We start from the raw sequence: 18,775 nt of genomic DNA, 5'->3' as shown, positions 1-18,775 counted from the left end.
GAGTAGGTGAGGACCACAACTCCCCTTGCTCCCCAATTAATCACTCCCACCAGCCAGCCCCAATAGGGACGCTCCAGTTGGCGTGTATGTTGGGTTTCGATAAGTCTAACTCACCGCGAAAATAAAACCCGAGCCCAAGGAAAAAAGTCACAATTAACATAACCAAAATGCATAAATAACAAGATTAGATAAAAGACTAAATTACCCTTGTAGCATGCTTCGCTCGACCAATGGAGATCTTATTTGAGAAAGCTAAGCCTCACAAACGCAACGGCCTCCGATGATATCCACCCACAATGCGACCTCGACTGATCTATTACTTGAGGTTAGCCAAGTCGAACCAAAGCACTACTCGAGAAATTAATGAGCTTAAAGGTTTTCTCTCAAGTGGAGATGCCTTTTTAAGCTCTTACTCAAGTGAGTTTTCCCAATTCCCAAGTAAGTTTTCCCAATTCCCAAGTGGGATATTTATAGGGAAACTCAAGTGAGAAATCCACTCTCCCATCAATATAATGTGGGAGATTTGGTAAAATTAATTTTTCTTTTTTATTTTTAAATCAAAAATAAAAGAAAACAACCAACAACTAATTAATAAACAAGTGGCAATCATAGAAGGAGAGGTTAGGTGAGGACCACAAGGGGAGGGGACCATTCCTTCTCCCCAAGCTTCCCCTTAGCTATCCAACACTTTCCACATGGCCACACTCCCCGCACGCCACGTGGCAGCTGCCTTGGGCACCAAGGCGCGCCCAGCTGGCAGCCTTGGCTGGGCCTCTCGTGGCTGCTTGGTGCAGAAATGCACGCTGCCTCGGCTCAACAAGCCACGCACATATGCAGACTGCTGGCCGAGGCTTGCTGCTGCGCTTATGCTAGCACACGTAGCCCAGCACGCCAAGCTTGCTAGCTGGATGCTGCTGGGTGCTTAGTGCTTGGCGCGCCAGCAATGTTGGCCTAGCACACCTGCCCGCACATGCGTGCAGCAAGCCACGCACGCATATGCGGGCTACTGCTGCTTTGTGCGCGGCTGGTGCGTGCTAGCCATGTGAACCTAGCACCATTGCCTAGGTACGGTGCACATGCTAGCACCATTTTTCCCTAGCACCTGGTTTGCTTGGGTCATTCCAATGTTTGGTAATTGTCGATTAATTAGTTTGATTTTACCATCTCGTCTTCTATCAATTTGATTCGACTTGCGACGCTCAGTTTCGACGCTCCTAGCTCGATTTTCGACGTCTTAATATTTAATACTTGAGCGACTCATTAATTCCTTCCAAATTAATTCGCCGTGTCGGATCGTTAGTTTCTTGGGTGTGTCCCGAAGGGTTCAGTCAAGGTTAAGTTGTAATATTAATTATACATTAATGTTACTGATCGGAATCGGCCTCCACCTAGGCATTCCGATCTCTTGACCTTACTGAATAATTAGCTTTCTAATAACTCTGAATCCTCTATCGGAATAATACACTTGTTCGAAGGACACCATTCCTTTCAGTATAATACCCCAAATTTTTTAGTTTAATTAGTCAACGATTTTTCTAATATAAATTTTTAAATTTATAATTGTTTTCAAATTTATATGTATAGTGATAAATTTTATAATAATTATTTTTATTTTTGGATTTTTATATAAAAATAAAATAAAATTGATTTTGGAAAATTTCCAAAAACTGATTTTGAATTTAAAAAAAAAAAGAATGAGAAACCGATTTTCTAGAATTGGTGTTATCGGATAAAAAAAAATAAATTCTATTTGAAATCAGTTCTTATCTTGTAGATCTTCTGGATAAATCTACCTTCATAATATTAAGTTTATAAATGCCCAATCTCATGCACCCAAATTTCCATGAGAATATGTTAGCTCCAAGAAGCTTTCTTTTCCCTCAAACCTATTCTTCTTTAGTTTGTGTCATATGCTAAAACACCAACTATAATTGATTGAGTATAGTGGTAAGCAATGGTTCTTCTTCACCTTCATCCTTCTTGATAATAATTGTTCGCCAACCAACTACAAACTATGCCTTCGTTCCTTGACCTTGAGTTATATTTCAATTCTATGGCTCCTTCCAATTCATAGTTGAAGGGGCATAGATTTTATTATTTATTTATTTTTTTTAAAAAAAGGGGGGTTTTGTTTGATCTTCCGTAAACTATAAGATGTTTCTTTCAATTACAGGCAATGGTTAGGCGAGCAACAATGGTGGGAAAGATGAGTAATTATTTTACAAAAAAATAATTACTTTCTTTCTTCTTACGTGCGTAGTGGTGCATTAGTAATAGACATCAAGTATTAATGATGTTACCTAACTAATTCGATTAGTATACTAAGACTAACTTGGACTCGTTTATTTGTAGACGGAGGAGGCTACTAGATGAACGTTTTGGAGGTTAATTACCATGAGATTTACGCACGATCAAGGTAATTTTCAATGTCCATCATCTTTAGAACCCCGTTAGGAAATTATTTTGAAATATTATGTCCCGACTACATGCTTATGTAATTATATGTGATGAGTGTGTTATCATATGAAATGCTGAAATCATATTTTATACTAGTTTTCTATATTTTGTGTACTAGTATAATTATTTTTGAAAATTTGATTAATTGATATCGTATGAGTTTTTTTTTTTTTTTTTTTTTTTTTTTTTAAAAAAAAAAAAATTAAAATCTTGGAAATTGGATGATTGATTATATGTAATTGATGGTCTCCAAGGCTTATTGGGAAACGAGTTGTAATTGTATGTCATGTAGAATGACTATGTTATAATAATACTGAAATTGAAATATTGCTACTTGGGATTATATTGATTTGTGCAATACTCCCTCAATTTTTAAATACTTGCTCCATTTCTCCGTGCGCGGAGTTTTAGAAGAAATTGAAGAAAGTAATAAAATATAGGGGTAGTGGGTTTGTGGAAGAATTAAAAAAATGTAAAAACCAAAAGTAGTGGAGAGAATTGGAGGAGATAGAATATGAAATTAATAAAATGTGATTCATGGTAGGTTCACTAGGTGAGAAAAATTAATTAAATATTATAAAAGCTTTCCAAATAAGAAAATGAAGCAAGTATTTAAAAACGGTCATAAATGAAAAGTGGAGCAAGTATTTAGAAACGGAGGGACTACTTGTGTGCAATGTGATCGGATGATTTAATCTAATAAAATGTACAGTGAAATTTTTCTAAGAAGGAAAATGAAACCCGAAAGGGTGAAGACTAAGTTGTCCACTAGTAGTTATGGTTGCTATTAGATGGTTTAAATTATTGTATATTATTGTTAGTCTTCCTCCTATTCAACGGGTATGGGGAGTAGGGGTATGGCCATACACGCGACCCTCTGTAAAGTAGGTGGTGACAGGGACTAGTCCCAGCTTACTGGCGTTCTCTTTCCCTTTCTTAACTAAAGTAATAAAATGGTATGTGACAATTTGATTTTGGTATAGTATTATAATGTCTATGAAGCTGTATTATGCATAAAATGTTTTCAAACTAAAATTATTTATTTTACGGGATGGAGTTAGAATTACTCAGTTTATCTGATTTTGGGAGTTTTCTCTCTTTTCTTGTTTCTCATTAATTTTGCAGGTTGGTAAGAGACTAAGAGGGTACTTAGTTACGTGTGAAGAGACGTTAGAATAATTACATAGCTAAGACAATTTAGTTTATTTCCAAATTTATCTATTTCCTTTTAACTATTGCTTTTAAAATAATTTGTAATTTTGATGTAATGACTATTTCATTTTGCCACCACTTAGACCACTTAGTTTATTAAATAGTATTTCGTTTTTCTTTGCATTTATTTTCTACGGAAAATAAGTGTAGCAGTAACACTCTCAAGGTACAATGGTTGAGTTTTGAAAGTTAAAGGTTACTCTTATTATTCTAAAAAGACTCGAATTTTTGGGGTGATACAAATTGGTATTTAGAGCCAAGGTCTTTTTTTTCAAAATTTAGGGACTAAAATCTATATATATATATATATATATATATATATATATATATATATATATATATATATATATATATATATATATACATATACATATACATATACATAAATATAGGGAAGGGATCTGATGTGTCTATTTTATATAGAATTTTACCCCCATCCCTTGGTCATAATTAGTAGTGTTTTTGGCTCTTTAGAGCCACTTTTATTACTAATTGGTGTTTTCTAGTGTTTTCGTAGATTTGGTTGACTTTTGCAGGGATATACACTTTTGGAGTATTTTCCCGAGATATTTTGGAGCAATCGCGAACATTGGAGAAGCATGACCAAATTTTATAGCCCAGGGCCAGTTAGAGCCATCGAACCGGTGATTAAGGGCTCGGTATAGGTGTACCGCGGCAGTTGGACCGAGTATTTAAGACCCGAAGAGGAAAGCCAGATTGGCCCGAAGAATTGGAGCCCAATCGTAGTCCAATTAGTGGCCCAGGAGAGCCACCCGGCCAAAGAGGCTAGCACCCGGAGCCGCGCCTGGCCGGGCGGGAGAAGCTAAGGTCGGCGCCCGGTGACGCGCCCGGCCGGGCGCGAGAGTCTACCTGAAGAGCAAAAAAGGCGCGCCCAATCGGGCAGTGCCTCGCCCGATCGGGCGCGTGTAAATATTAGTAGTTAATTTTGTCGTTTGAGTTTGTTTTAACTTAGGATTTGTACGGAGTATAAATACTCCTCCGTAATACGATTTTAGGATCTCTCTCTCTCTCTTTTACTCTTTCTTTACTCTCTTAATTGTTCTCTTAGATTTTCTTTCTCTTAAACCTTTGTTCTTAATCTACTCTTAATTCCAGATTTATTTTGGTAACGATTTCTCTTCTCTTAATCGTAGTTGTTTATTTTATTCCTTTAATAATGTCTTACTTTATTGCTTTGATTAATTTAGTTTCTATTATGTGTGAGTAGTTTTCTTTCTAGGGTTTATGGGGATCCATAAATAATATGAAAGGGTAATTTATTGTTGTTAATTATCAATGCTAGATTAATTTCCTATTGATTGATTTAACGCTCTGTGACTAGATTAGGCCTGATCTTTTATGCATGAGTTTGACAATATTGATTCGAGATTCGACAGATGAGAATTGATGTTTAGGTCTAGTTTCAATAGGCAGGTTAATTTATAAATGGTTAAGTCGAGATTCGAAAGATGAGATTTAATACCGGTAAATTAATTGTGTGATTATAATACGTAGCGAAAGCCCTTTATAATCTGATTGATGTATGCATTGATGAATGATTATTATATTCTACCCTAAAATATTATTTATTGGTGAACCTATTCCCTAGATCCTTTTATATATTATTTTCTCCTTATTCTTAATCTCCGTAGTTTAGTTTATTATTCAAATATAAATATTGGTTACCTCATAATCTAGATTTTATTGGTTAATTAGGAATAAAAAGACTTGTTTCCCTGTAGAGTTCGACCCTACTTCCCTATCTACTTTAGTTAGAGGACTTAGGTAATTAGTTTTGATTAGGGGATACGACTTTACCCTGTAAAAATTTGGCGCCATTGCCGGGGAAACGATTTTATTTTTATTTCTAATTATTTTTGTAGTCTAGGTTATTTTCTTTTTTTTTTTGTCTCAGGGAACGTTAGTTCTTTGAGGCAAATCTCATATTTGCTTTTAGTTTTTTGTTTATGCCCAGGTGTTCCAGATCAGGGTACATCCCATTCGATCTTGAGATCGAATGTTCCTTCCATAGATAGAAAAATCTCTACAAGCAAATCCTGGCGGATTCTAGTGATAATAATAATAACCACCGCGATCCTCCAACTGGTTCTAGCGATTCAGAGGTATCATCAGACGCAGAATCAGAGATGGCGGTTCAAAAGAAGCTTAGTGATTACTCACAAGCAAAGCTTACAGATTTTCCACATCTCACCCCCACTCCGGCTCTTGATGGGGTATAATTTGAAATTAAACCTCAATTTATAACGATGATAGAGAGGAAGCAATTCAGTGGAGCTAAGGGTGAAGACCCAAATCTTCACATTGCCGACTATTGTCAATATTGTAATACCATTAGGCAAGCCAGGGTCACTCAAGACCAAATCAGGGAGATTCTCTTTCCCTTCTCTTTAACTAGAAAAGCTAAATTGTGGTTTAATGGCTTAAATAGAATTGCACTTGGTATAACTGACTGGGAAACTCTTGTTTTGAATTTTTATAATAAGTATTATCCTGCAGAGAGAACAACCATACTACGGAGTGCGATTCAGAACTTTGCCCAAGAAGCCGATGAATCCTTATATGAGGCTTGGGAGAGGTTCAAGGACTTACAAAGAGAATGCCCTCATCATAATTTAGCACAATGACAGTTAATCCAAGCCTTTTATAATGGCATTGGAAATTCTTCTAGAATAATTTTAGATTCTGCAGCTAGTGGGAGATTGACAGGGTAAAGTCGTATCCCCTAATAAAAAATAATTCCTAAATCACTAACTAAGGTAGATAGGGAAGTAGGGTCGATCTCCACAGGGAAACAAGTCTTTTTACTCCTAATTAAATATTATAATCTAAATTATTTAAGTAACCAATATTTATGAATGAATAAGAAACTAAACTACAAAGAATAGGAATAAGGAGAAAACAATATATAAAAGGATCTAGGGCACAGGTTCACCAATAAATAATACTCCAGGGTAAAACATAGTAATCAATCATTGACATTGCATAAATAACATGATTAACAGGCTCTCGCAATTTACTAGATCTAAGTTCTTATTGAAAATAGCCTTTAATATCAAATTAACATCTGCTCGATTCATCAATTTAATATTGCTATACTTTTACAAGCCGCAATTGTAAAACATTAAAACAATCCAATAAGAAATATCATGCAATACCAACAATCAATAATAGTCAATCATCAATGCATCAATTAACCAAATTGTAAAGGGCTCTCGCTACTTATTACAATCACACAATTAATTTATCGGTATTAAATCTCATCTCTCGATTCTTGACTTAACCATTTATAAATTAACTCGCCTATTGAAACTAGACCTAAACATTAATTCTCATCTCTCGATTCTTGAATCAATATTGTCAAACTCATGCATAAAAGATAGGCCTAATCTAGTCACAGAGCATTAATTCAATCAATAGGAAATTAATCTAGCATTGATAATCAACAACAATAATTTACCCCTTCATATTATTTATTAGATCCCCATGAACCCTAGAAATTAAATTACTCACACATAATTAAATATAAACTAAGCAGAGCAATAAAATAAATCATGATCAAAGGAATAAAATAAATAACTAAGATTAAGGGAAAAGAAATCGTTACCAAAATAAATCTGAAATTAATCAAAGAAATAATAACAAAGGTTTTGAGAGAGAGTTTAGAGAAAGAAGTCTAAGTAGAGAGAGAAAACTAAGAGAAAGGATTCAGAGAAGAAGAAGAGGTCGTAAAATCGTATTACTGAGGAGTATTTATACTCTGTACAAAAATCCTAAACTAAAACAAATTAAAACGACGTTAATCGTCTCCTAAATATACACGCGCCCGATCGGGCGAGGCACCGCCCGATCGGGCGCGCCTTATTTTACTCCAATACAAATCTCGCGCCCGGCCGGGCGCGTCACCGGGCGCTTCTCCCGCCCGGCCGGGCGCGCCTTCGGGCGCCAGCCTTTTTGACCGGGCGGATCATTTGGGCCACTATTTGGACTTCGATTGGGCTCCAATTCTTCGGGCCAATCTGGGTTTCCTCTTTGGGTCTTGAATACTCGGTCCAAATGCCCCGGTATCACCTATACCGAGCCCTTAATCACCGGTTCGATGTCTCTAACCGGCCCTGGGCTATAAACTCTGGTCGTGTTTCTCCAATGCTCGTGATTGCTCCAAAATATCTCGGGAAAATACTCCAAAAGCATAAATCCCTGCAAAAGTCAACCAAATCTACGAAAACACTAGAAAACCCCAATTAGTAATAAAAGTGGCTCTAAAGAGCCAAAAACACTACTAATTATGACCAAGGGACGGAGTAAAATACTATATAAAATAGACACATCAAACTCCCCCAAGCCAAACCTTTGCTTGTCCCTAAGCAAAGATTTTATCAATGAATCAATAAATATGCTTCACCCCAAAAGTACAAATCAAGCACAAACGATCCAGGGCAAATCAAATAAACATGCTTCAAAGTCAACCAATCAAATCCATCCAATTACCTTTCTTCCCTAACAATTGTCAAATATAGCAAACCACAAGAGCATATAGAATTCAAGACTAGTGCTCACACACTCGACTCTCATTTTTGTGGCGAGTAAAAGATGTACTCGATCGCTCTCCATCCAACCCCTTTATGTGAACAATGCCCTCCCAACTCACACTCTCGTGTGTATAAAACAATGAACGCTCAACCTACTAGTCGACTCAAAATATGCCAAATCATAACTTGCATTGATAAGCAATACTTTCACATTCATACAATTCTATGCATAAAGGTCAGAAGGTCTTTAAAGCTTGTAATGTAAGACTAGGGTAAAGGGTAGGATACATTTGGGAATAAGTGAGAGAAAAACTATGCTTAAAGGAGCCATATCCTAGTAAAACCCATGATCAAAATAAATAATGATCAACATCTCCTACATAACCAACTCTAACATCAACCAAATATACTCCAATCATAATAAATAATCCCAACTCTTACCATTTCACACATAAGATATAATAATGAAGTAATAGAGTGAATAAACAAACTTTATTTCCAAACTTGAATTTTTCATTGAAGTTCTTATTTTTTTTTCTTTTGAATCAACCTCCAACTAGAACATTTGAACATTTTTTTTTCGAAGTTCACTTATTTTTTTCACTTTTTTTTTCTTTGAACTTCTATTTTTTTTCTTCATAATATCATGCTTTATTTTTTCAAGAAAATATAACTCTCAAACTCATCAAAAATAAACATGAATAACAACAAAACAACTTCTCAAAATCCCACCAAAGTTGTGCAAATAATAAGCACACTACAAACTCCCTCACCTCACTCACTAATAGCTCCCCCAAGCCAAGCTTGGGACTAGTAATCAATGGGGCAAAATAGGCTTGTAATGTGGCTGATAAACAACAAAAAGTCAAGGCAACAACATGGGTAGCAAGAAGGGAACAAATGTATCTACAGTCATCTGGAGGCTACCTAAAAGAACAAATGTCTTTGTCCTCCTCAATGTGCATAATAATGAATCATATAAATATTACTAATAGTTACAAACCAATACTCAAATTCATTGACATACCAGGAACTATGGAACTATCACACATTCCTTACTAAATCAACTAGTCAAGCACTATATTCACAAGTAGTTGGACAAAATTGACGCATGTAAAGGTTTCAGGGCAATCAAACATTAAATCATGATCAACTAATCCACAATGCCTATCATCAAATACCAAGGATCAAAACAAATTTCTAAAGTAAGGGGTACGGGGAAGCATAATTTATAATTCATTGGAACGTAATTTTGGATTTTTTTATTTTTCAATTTTTTTTTATATCTTTATATATAAAGAAAGCAATAAAACTAACCTAGAAAGCGAAAAATCTAACCTAAGAAAACACACCAAAAATAAAAGAAAAGAGAAAAAGAAAAATACCAAACCAAAATCTCCCCCAAGCCAAAATCAGACAATGTCCTCATTGGCTTGGAAACTAGCCCAACATAGCTAGTCCTCATCATCCTCGTCCATCGAGCCGAAACCCGCACCTCCACTGCCACCTGCACCACCTGCACCAGAAGAGCTACCACCAAAATAGTCAGCGTGAAAACTCCCCCCCCCCCCCCCCGCCGGTCCCCCGAAAGGTATGTTCTGCCCGTACCCGAAAAAGGAAGAATAGTCAGAGTAAATACCACGGGCAGTGGGATCCCTACCGTATCCTTGGGGTGGAGGCTGAAACCAGTCAGGGTGAATAGCGTCGTCGGGAATGTTGCCTTGACGAGCATAATCATCGTACATAGGGTAGAGAGCTCTACCCTGGTTCCTCTCTAGGTACCCTAACATGTGGTCAATAGAGCCCACCATCCTCCTAAGGTCAGTCTGTGCATGCTCAATACGTCCTAGGGCCTGACCTATACTCTGAAAATCCCAAACTGGGTCAGAGTCAACATGAGGGACTAATGGGACATACGAGGTGGAGAGAAAGCCACCTCGGGCTGGGGCTGAGGTGGTGGAACTGGTGGTGGTGGTGCCTGTCCCCTAGCGTTGGCAACTAAAGCATCATAGGTGTAAGAAAGTTGCCCTGGGGGAAAGGCAGTCAAGTCTGGACTGGGAAGGGGAAAAATAGGCAAAGGTTGCTCGTTCCCAGTCCGAATACACCAAAAGGGTGTCTGCTCGCTTTCCGGCCTAACCCACCCCACATCCTCAAAATACCTAGCAGTCATGTAGGTATCTGGTCCACAGTTGGTCAGCTGGTGGGGTCCGTCTACTACAAAACCGGCCTTTTTCACCGCTAATCGAGTGATAAGGCCACCTAAACGGATAGGGGACTTGGAAGTGGTGCTGGCTGTGGCATGCCGACTCAGGTGATGAACTATGAACCTGCCTATGTTCAATTTCCCAAACCCGTATACATAGTGACCTATTATAGCTAGTTCATTGGTTTGAGAGTTTTGAGGCTCGGCCCTACCCAAAAAAACACAATCCCGCAAATCTTTGCCAGATTTTCGGGACAGGGTGGTGAATGGGTTTGGTACTAGCATGTTGGGGGTCGGGGGCAGGTAAACCAGTCAAAGCAAAATATAAATCACCCATTTTATAATCTTCATGCCACTGGTGAGATAATTCAGAATTTAATTCAAAAATTTTACAGAATTCAACAAAAGTTAAACTAATATTTCTATTATTTAACCTGAAAAATAAATTAGGCCCATTCCTACTACTAACAACATGAAAAGTGGACAAAAATTCACATGTGAGTTCTCGGTATGTAGGATAATGCATGTCAACAAATTTTCTCATGCCAATATCATTCAAAAATCGTTTAACATAATCAAACAAACCATATGATTCTAGGGTAGGGCGGTGTAACCACCGAGAAGGGATTACCTCACGACCGACCAAATGCTCCAATCTTTCTTTCTGTTCCCGGCTCACGATCCGGATCGTCGGCCAATACGGGAGCTGCAAGTCAGGGTCATACTCCTCCCTCGAACTGGAGCTCCTACCAAAAATTGATCTTGCCCTCTTTGAAGCCATGTAGAGAAATGGGTCGAAAATATTTCGAATTAAAATTGAAATTTTTTTGTATGAGAGTGAAGAGGATGAAGAGAGGATTACAAATATATAAAGAGTTTTGAATTTGGATTGGTAATGGAGGAGAAATCTTAGAGAGAAGTTAGAGAAAATTTGAGTTTTAGAGAAAGAAAGTAATGGAGGAAAGAAGAAATGAAGAAAGAAGGAGGAAAGACGGAAGAAGAACAAGACGTCTGACACTCGCGCCCGGTCGGGCGGTGGGTCTCCCGATCGGGCGATCTGATAAAAAATGAGGTTGTTTCTCGCGCCCGATCGGGCGAGCTGAGTTTACAAAAATACGTAATCTCTCGCGCCCGGTCGGGCGAATTTTTGCCCAGAATTTCTTCACTTCTCGCGCCCGGTCGGGCGCTGCTTGCCCGATCAGGCGGACAAATTAGTCCGTAAACATCAAAATTCGCGCCCGGTCGGGCGCGTCTCGCCTGGTCGGGCCCGAAACTAAATCGGGGAATGCTAATTTCCTTCTGTTCTCAAAAAGTTGTCTAACTCTTTTCCTTTAAACCTGTACAAACACTCATAAAACTCATTAAATTCCCTCATCTCTCCTCACATAAGAAAACGAAAAGAGAAACTAGTCTAAAAAGCATTAAAAATACGGGTTGCCTCCCGCAAAGCGCTGGTTTATTTAGGTCCCGCACGACCTTCTTACCAAGTACAATTCCTAGGACCCTTGGTCTAGCGCTTGATCGGGTGGTTTCTCACCCGGTCTAGCGATGTTTAGGCTGCGATGCGGCTTCCTGACATAACCTGTGGGACGCCAAGTTGCCTTATCTGGTGGATCCTCCTTGACTTGGAATGGGATATCTTCAATGCTACGCACTAAAAACCCTTCTTCGATCGAATGTTGCTTCAAATTGTCATTGCGTTCAACACTTGCAACTCGATCTGGCGGAACACATACTGTAGGCTCGATTCGCACAACTTGCTCGATCGGTTCCACTTGTTCATCCTCGAAACCAAGACCAACATTGTAGAGTGCTCTTTCTATTGCATCGACTTCCTTTTGCCATCTTTCTATCTCATCTGAAAAGGATGCAACACAAGATACCGCCTCCAAGGGATCTTTTTCAAGAGCTTGGGGCTTGTTAGAATAATTTACAACCACATTAACACTGAAACATTTCTCCTCAGTCATGGAGCTTTTGGGGGCATTATTCAGATTAAAAACAACTTTATCGTCCCCTACTGATAGTGTTAACTTACCACTTCTAACATCTATGACTGCTCCTGCAGTAATAAGGAATGGTCTACCCAAAATAATTGGGGTTTGCACATCCTCAGCCATATCAAGAACAACAAAATCCACAGGTATATAAAATTTACCTACTCTGACGGGAACATCCTCTAAAACACCTAGGGGGTATTTGAAAGAACGGTCGGCCATTTGCAGAGTTATATTGGTAGCTTTTAATTTACCCATATTCAACTTAGAACACACAGATAATGGCATGACGTTAACACTAGCACCCAAATCACATAATGCATTATCAATTAAGAGATTACCAATATGACAAGGGATAGAAAAACTACCCGGATCTTTTAACTTAGGCGGAGACTTATTTTGAAGTACGACACTACACTCTGCAGTGAAAGCTTCTGTCTCTACCTCACTAAATGACCTTTTACTCGTCAAAATTTCTTTCATAAATTTTGCATATGAGGGGATTTGTGTGATCAACTCAGTAAAGGGAACTGTTACCTTCAAATCTTTAACCACCTCCAGGAACTTACCAAACTGCTTATCCAAGTTTGTCTTCAATTGACGATTGGGGAAAGGAAGTTTGATAATAGGCTTTTGAGCATTCTTCTCTTTGTCTGGAGTAGCCACCTTCTCTGGAGTTTTACCCTGCAATGTAGAATTAGATGTGTTAGTATTATCCTCTAGCCCTGCAGGGCTAGCAACTACATTGTTTGGTTTAATGGAATCAAGATTAGCATTATTTAATAAAATAGGTTCATCAACTCTGGGCATAGAGGGCCCTTCATAGTTTGAACCACTCCTTAGAGTGATTTCAAATGCTTGATCCGTAGGCCTAGTCGGCTGTGCCGGCAGGGCTCCCTGTTGGCGTGCTTGTAGAGTAGCGGAGAGTTGCGCAATTTGATTATCTACAATTTTATTATGCGTTAAAATTTGATCAATTGTCGCATCTCTGCTCTCCATGTGCTTTTGCATATTGACCAACATTGCTCTAATTTCCCCCAAAGAAGGGTCGGAAGATGAGGGGAGTTGTTGTGGTTGATTCTTCTGGCTAGCATTTGGGTGATAATACTTCTGCTGCTGTTGCTGTGGCACCTGCGGTTCTTGTGGTGGTGGATTTTGAACATTAGTGCTCCGGTAGGAAAGGTATGGATGATTCCGATACCCAGGATTGTAAGTGTTGGAGTATGGGTTATTCTGCCTATAAGCTTGAAAGGCATTAACTTGCTCCACGGAACTCCTGCAATCCTGCTCCCAATAACCTACAATACCACAATTTTCACAGAAAGCCTCATTAGAATTGTTATTAATTGCAGAAACATTGGCTACGTTAGCAGTGCTCAGATTATCTAATTTTTGACAAATAGAGGTCAGTTGGGCTTGCAAAAAGGATACAGAGTCGACACTATGTTTCCCCTTGTTAGCAAATCCTCTGGGATTCCCATATTGGGAATTGTGTATCGCCATATCTTCAATAACCTGACCTGCATCATCAACATTAAGATTCATAAATATCCCACTAGCCGCAGAGTCTAAAATTATTCTATAAGAATTTCCAATGCCGTTATAAAATGCTTGGATTAACTGCCATTGTGCTAAATTGTGGTGAGGGCATTCTCTTTGTAAGTCCTTGAACCTCTCCCAAGCCTCATATAAAGACTCATCGGCTTCCTGGGCAAAGTTCTGAATCGCACTTCGTAGTACTGCTGTTCTCTCTGCAGGATAATACTTGTTATAAAAATTCAAAACAAGAGTTTCCCAGTCAGTAATACCAAGTGTAGTTCTATTCAAACCATTAAACCACAATTTAGCTTTTCTAGTTAAAGAAAAGGGAAAGAGAATCTCCCTGATTTGGTCTTGAAAGACCCCGGCTTGCCTGATGGTGTTGCAATATTGACAATAGTCGGCAATGTGAAGATTCGGGTCTTCACCCTTGGCTCCACTGAATTGCTTCCTCTCTATCATCGTTATAAATTGGGGTTTGATTTTGAATTGAACCCCGTCAAGAGCCGGAGTAGGGGTGAGATGTGGAAAATCCGTGAGCTTTGGTTGTGAATAATCACTAAGCTTCTTTGGAACCGCCATCTCTGATTCTGTGTCAGATGATACCTCGAAATCGCTAGAATCAGTTGAAGGATCGCGGTGATTATTGTTAGTATCACCAGAATCCACCAGAATTTGCTTGTAGAAGTTTTTCTGTCTATGGAAGGAACGTTCGATCTCAGGATCGAATGGGATATAACCTGATCTGGAACACCTGGGCATAAACAAAAACTAGAAGCAAATATGAGATTTGTCTCAGAGAACTAACGCTCTCTGAGACAAGAGGGAAATAATCTAGACTACAAAAACAATCAGAAATAAAAATAAAACTGTTTCCCCGGCAACGGCGCCAAATTTTGACAGGGTAAAGTCGTATCTCCTAATAAAAAATAATTCCTAAATCACTAACTAAGGTAGATAGGGAAGTAGGGTCGATCTCCACAGGGAAACAAGTCTTTTTACTCCTAATTAAATATTATAATCTAAATTATTTAAGTAACCAATATTTATGAATGAATAAGAAACTAAACTACAAAGAATAGGAATAGGGAGAAAACAATATATAAAAGGATCTAGGGCATAGGTTCACCAATAAATAATACTCCAGGGTAAAACATAGTAATCAATCATTGACATTGCATAAATAACATGATTAACAGGCTCTCGCAATTTATTAATCAACATAGATCTAACAGGCTCTCGCAATTTACTAGATCTAAGTTCTTATTGAAAATAGCCTTTAATATCAAATTAACATCTGCTCGATTCATCAATTTAATATTGCTATACTTTTACAAGCCGCAATTGTAAAACATTAAAACAATCCAATAAGAAATATCATGCAATACCAACAATCAATAATAGTCAATCATCAATGCATCAATTAACCAAATTGTAAAGGGCTCTCGCTACTTATTACAATCACACAATTAATTTATCGGTATTAAATCTCATCTCTCGATTCTTGACTTAACCATTTATAAATTAACTCGCTTATTGAAACTAGACCTAAACATTAATTCTCATCTCTCAATTCTTGAATCAATATTGTCAAACTCATGCATAAAAGATAGGCCTAATCTAGTCACAGAGCATTAATTCAATCAATAGGAAATTAATCTAGCATTGATAATCAACAACAATAATTTACCCCTTCATATTATTTATTAGATCCCCATGAACCCTAGAAATTAAATTACTCACACATAATTAAATATAAACTAAGCAGAGCAATAAAATAAATCATGATCAAAGGAATAAAATAAATAACTAAGATTAAGGGAAAAGAAATCATTACCAAAATAAATCTGAAATTAATCAAAGAAATAATAACAAAGGTTTTGAGAGAGAGTTTAGAGAAAGAAGTCTAAGTAGAGAGAAAACTAAGAGAAAGGATTCAGAGAAGAAGAAGAGGTCGTACAATCGTATTACTGAGGAGTATTTATACTCTGTACAAAAATCCTAAACTAAAACAAATTAAAACGACGCTAATCGTCTCCTAAATATACACGCGCCCGATCGGGCGCGCCTTATTTTACTCCAATACAAATCTCGCGCTCGGCCGGGCGCGTCACCAGGCGCTTCTCCCGCCCGGCCGGGCGCGCCTTCGGGCGCCAGCCTTTTTGACCGGGCAGATCATTTGGGCCACTATTTGGACTTCGATTGGGCTCCAATTCTTCGGGCCAATCTGGGTTTCCTCTTTGGGTCTTGAATACTCGATCCAAATGCCCCGGTATCACCTATACCGAGCCCTTAATCACCGGTTCGATGTCTCTAACCGGCCCTGGGCTATAAACACTGGTCGTGTTTCTCCAATGCTCGTGATTGCTCCAAAATATCTCGGGAAAATACTCCAAAAGCATAAACCCCTGCAAAAGTCAACAAAATCTACGAAAACACTAGAAAACCCCAATTAGTAATTAAAGTGGCTCTAAAGAGCCAAAAACACTACTAATTATGACCAAGGGACGGAGTAAAATACTATATAAAATAGACACATCAGAGATTTATGAATCTAAATGTTGATGATGCAGGTCAAGTTATTGAAGATATGACGATACATAATTCCCAATATGGGAATCCCACAGGATTTTCTAACAAGGGGAAGCATAGCGTCGACCATGTATCCTTTTTGCATGCTCAGCTGACCTCTATCTGCCAAAAATTAGATAATCTGAGCACTGCTAATGTAGCTAATGTTTCTGCAATTAATAATAATTCTAATGAGGCTTTCTGTGAAAATTGTGGTATTATAGGTCATTGGGAACAAGATTGCAGGAGTTCCGTGGAGCAAGTTAATGCCTTTCAAGCTTATAGGCAGAATAACCCATACTCCAACACCTACAATCCTGGGTATCGGAATCATCCGTGCCTTTCCTACCGGAGTACTAATGTTCAAAATCCACCACCACAAGAACCAAAGGCGCCACAGCAACAGCAGCAGAAATATTACCATCCCAATGCTGGCCAGAAGAACCAACCACAACAACCCTCCTCATCTTCCGACCCTTCCTTGGTGGAAATTTGAGCGATGTTGGTTAATATGCAGAAGCACATGGAGAGTAGAGATGCGACAATTGATTCAATTCTAGCGCATAACAAAATTGTAGATAATCAGATTGCGCAACTCTCCGCTACTCTACAAGCCCACCAACAGGGAGCTCTGCCAGCACAGCCGACCAGGCCTACGGATCAAGCTTAGGAAATTACTCTAAGGAGTGGTTCAAACTATGAAGGGCCCCCTATGCCCAGAGTTGATGAACCTATTTTATTAAATAATGCTAATCTTGATTCCGTTAAACCTGACAATGTAGTTAATAGCCCTGCAGGGCTAAAGCATAATACTAACATATCTAATTCTACATTGCAGGGTACGACTCCGGAGAAGGTGGCCACTCTAGATAAGAGCAATAATGCTCCAAAGCCAATTATCAAACTTCCATTCCCCAATCGTCACTTGAAGACAAATTTGGATAAGCAGTTTGGTAAGTTCTTGGAGATGGTGAAAGATTTGAAGGTAACAGTTCCTTTCACTGAATTAATCACACAAATTCCTTCATATGCAAAATTTATGAAAGAAATATTGACAAGGAAAAGGTCTATTAGTGAGGTAGAGATAGTAACTTTCACTGCAGAGTGTAGTGCCGTACTTCAGAATAAATCTCCACCTAAATTAAAAGATCTGGTAGCTTTTCTATCCCTTGTCATATAGGCAATCTAATGATTGATAATGCATTGTGTGATTTGGGTGCTAGCGTTAGTGTCATGCGATTATCCGTGTGTTCCAAGTTGAATATGGGTAAATTAAAAGATACTAATATTACTCTACAAATGGCCGACCGTTCTTTCAAATACCCTTTAGGTGTTTTAGAGGATGTCCCCGTAAGAGTAGGTAAATTTTATATACCTGAGGATTTTGTTGTCCTTGATATAGCTGAGGATATGCAAAACCCAATTATTTTGGGTAGACCATTCCTTAACACTGCAGGAGCAATCATAGATGTGAGAAGTGGTAAGTTAACACTATCAGTAGGGGATGATACAGTTATTTTTAATCTTAATAATACCACTAAAAGCTCCATGATTGAGGAGAAATGTTTTAGTGTCAAAGTGGTTGAGAATTATTCTAACAAGCCCCAAGCTCTTGAAAAAGACCCCTTGGAGGCGGTATCTTGTGTTGCATCCCTTTCAGATGAGATAGACAAATGGCAGAAGGAAGTTGATGCAATTGAAAGAGCACTTTACACTGTTGGTCTTGGTTTTGACGACGAAAAGGTGGAATCAATCAAGCAAGTTGTGAAATTTGAGCCTACGACAAGTGTTCCGCCAGATCGAATTGCAAGTATTCAATGTAATGACAATTTGAAGCAACCCTCGATCAAAGAAGGATTTTTGGTGCGTAGCATTGAAAAACCCCCAATCCAAGTCAAGGAGGATCCACCAGACAAAGTGAATTGGCGCCCCACAGGGCATGTCAGGAAGCCGCGTCGTAGCCAAAACACCGCTAGACCGGGTGAGAAACCGCCCGATCAAGCGTTAGGCCAAGGGTCCTATTTCTTGTACTTGGTAAGAAGGTCGTGCAGGACCGAGATAAACCAGCGCTTTGCGGGAGGCAACCCGTATTTTTAATGCTTTTTAGACTAGCTTAGTTTTCCTTTCTTTTTCTTTTGAGGGGAGAGATGAGGGAATTTAATGAGTTTTATGAGTGCTTATACAGGTTTGAAGGAAAAGAGTTAGTCAAAATATGAAGAAAGGAAGAAAGTACAGGTTTCGTCAAT

This window comes from Chenopodium quinoa, unplaced genomic scaffold, assembly GCF_001683475.1.
Source record: "Chenopodium quinoa cultivar QQ74 unplaced genomic scaffold, ASM168347v1, whole genome shotgun sequence".
In the NCBI taxonomy this organism is placed as follows: domain Eukaryota; kingdom Viridiplantae; phylum Streptophyta; class Magnoliopsida; order Caryophyllales; family Amaranthaceae; genus Chenopodium; species Chenopodium quinoa.
This window is presented reverse-complemented; position numbering follows the sequence as displayed.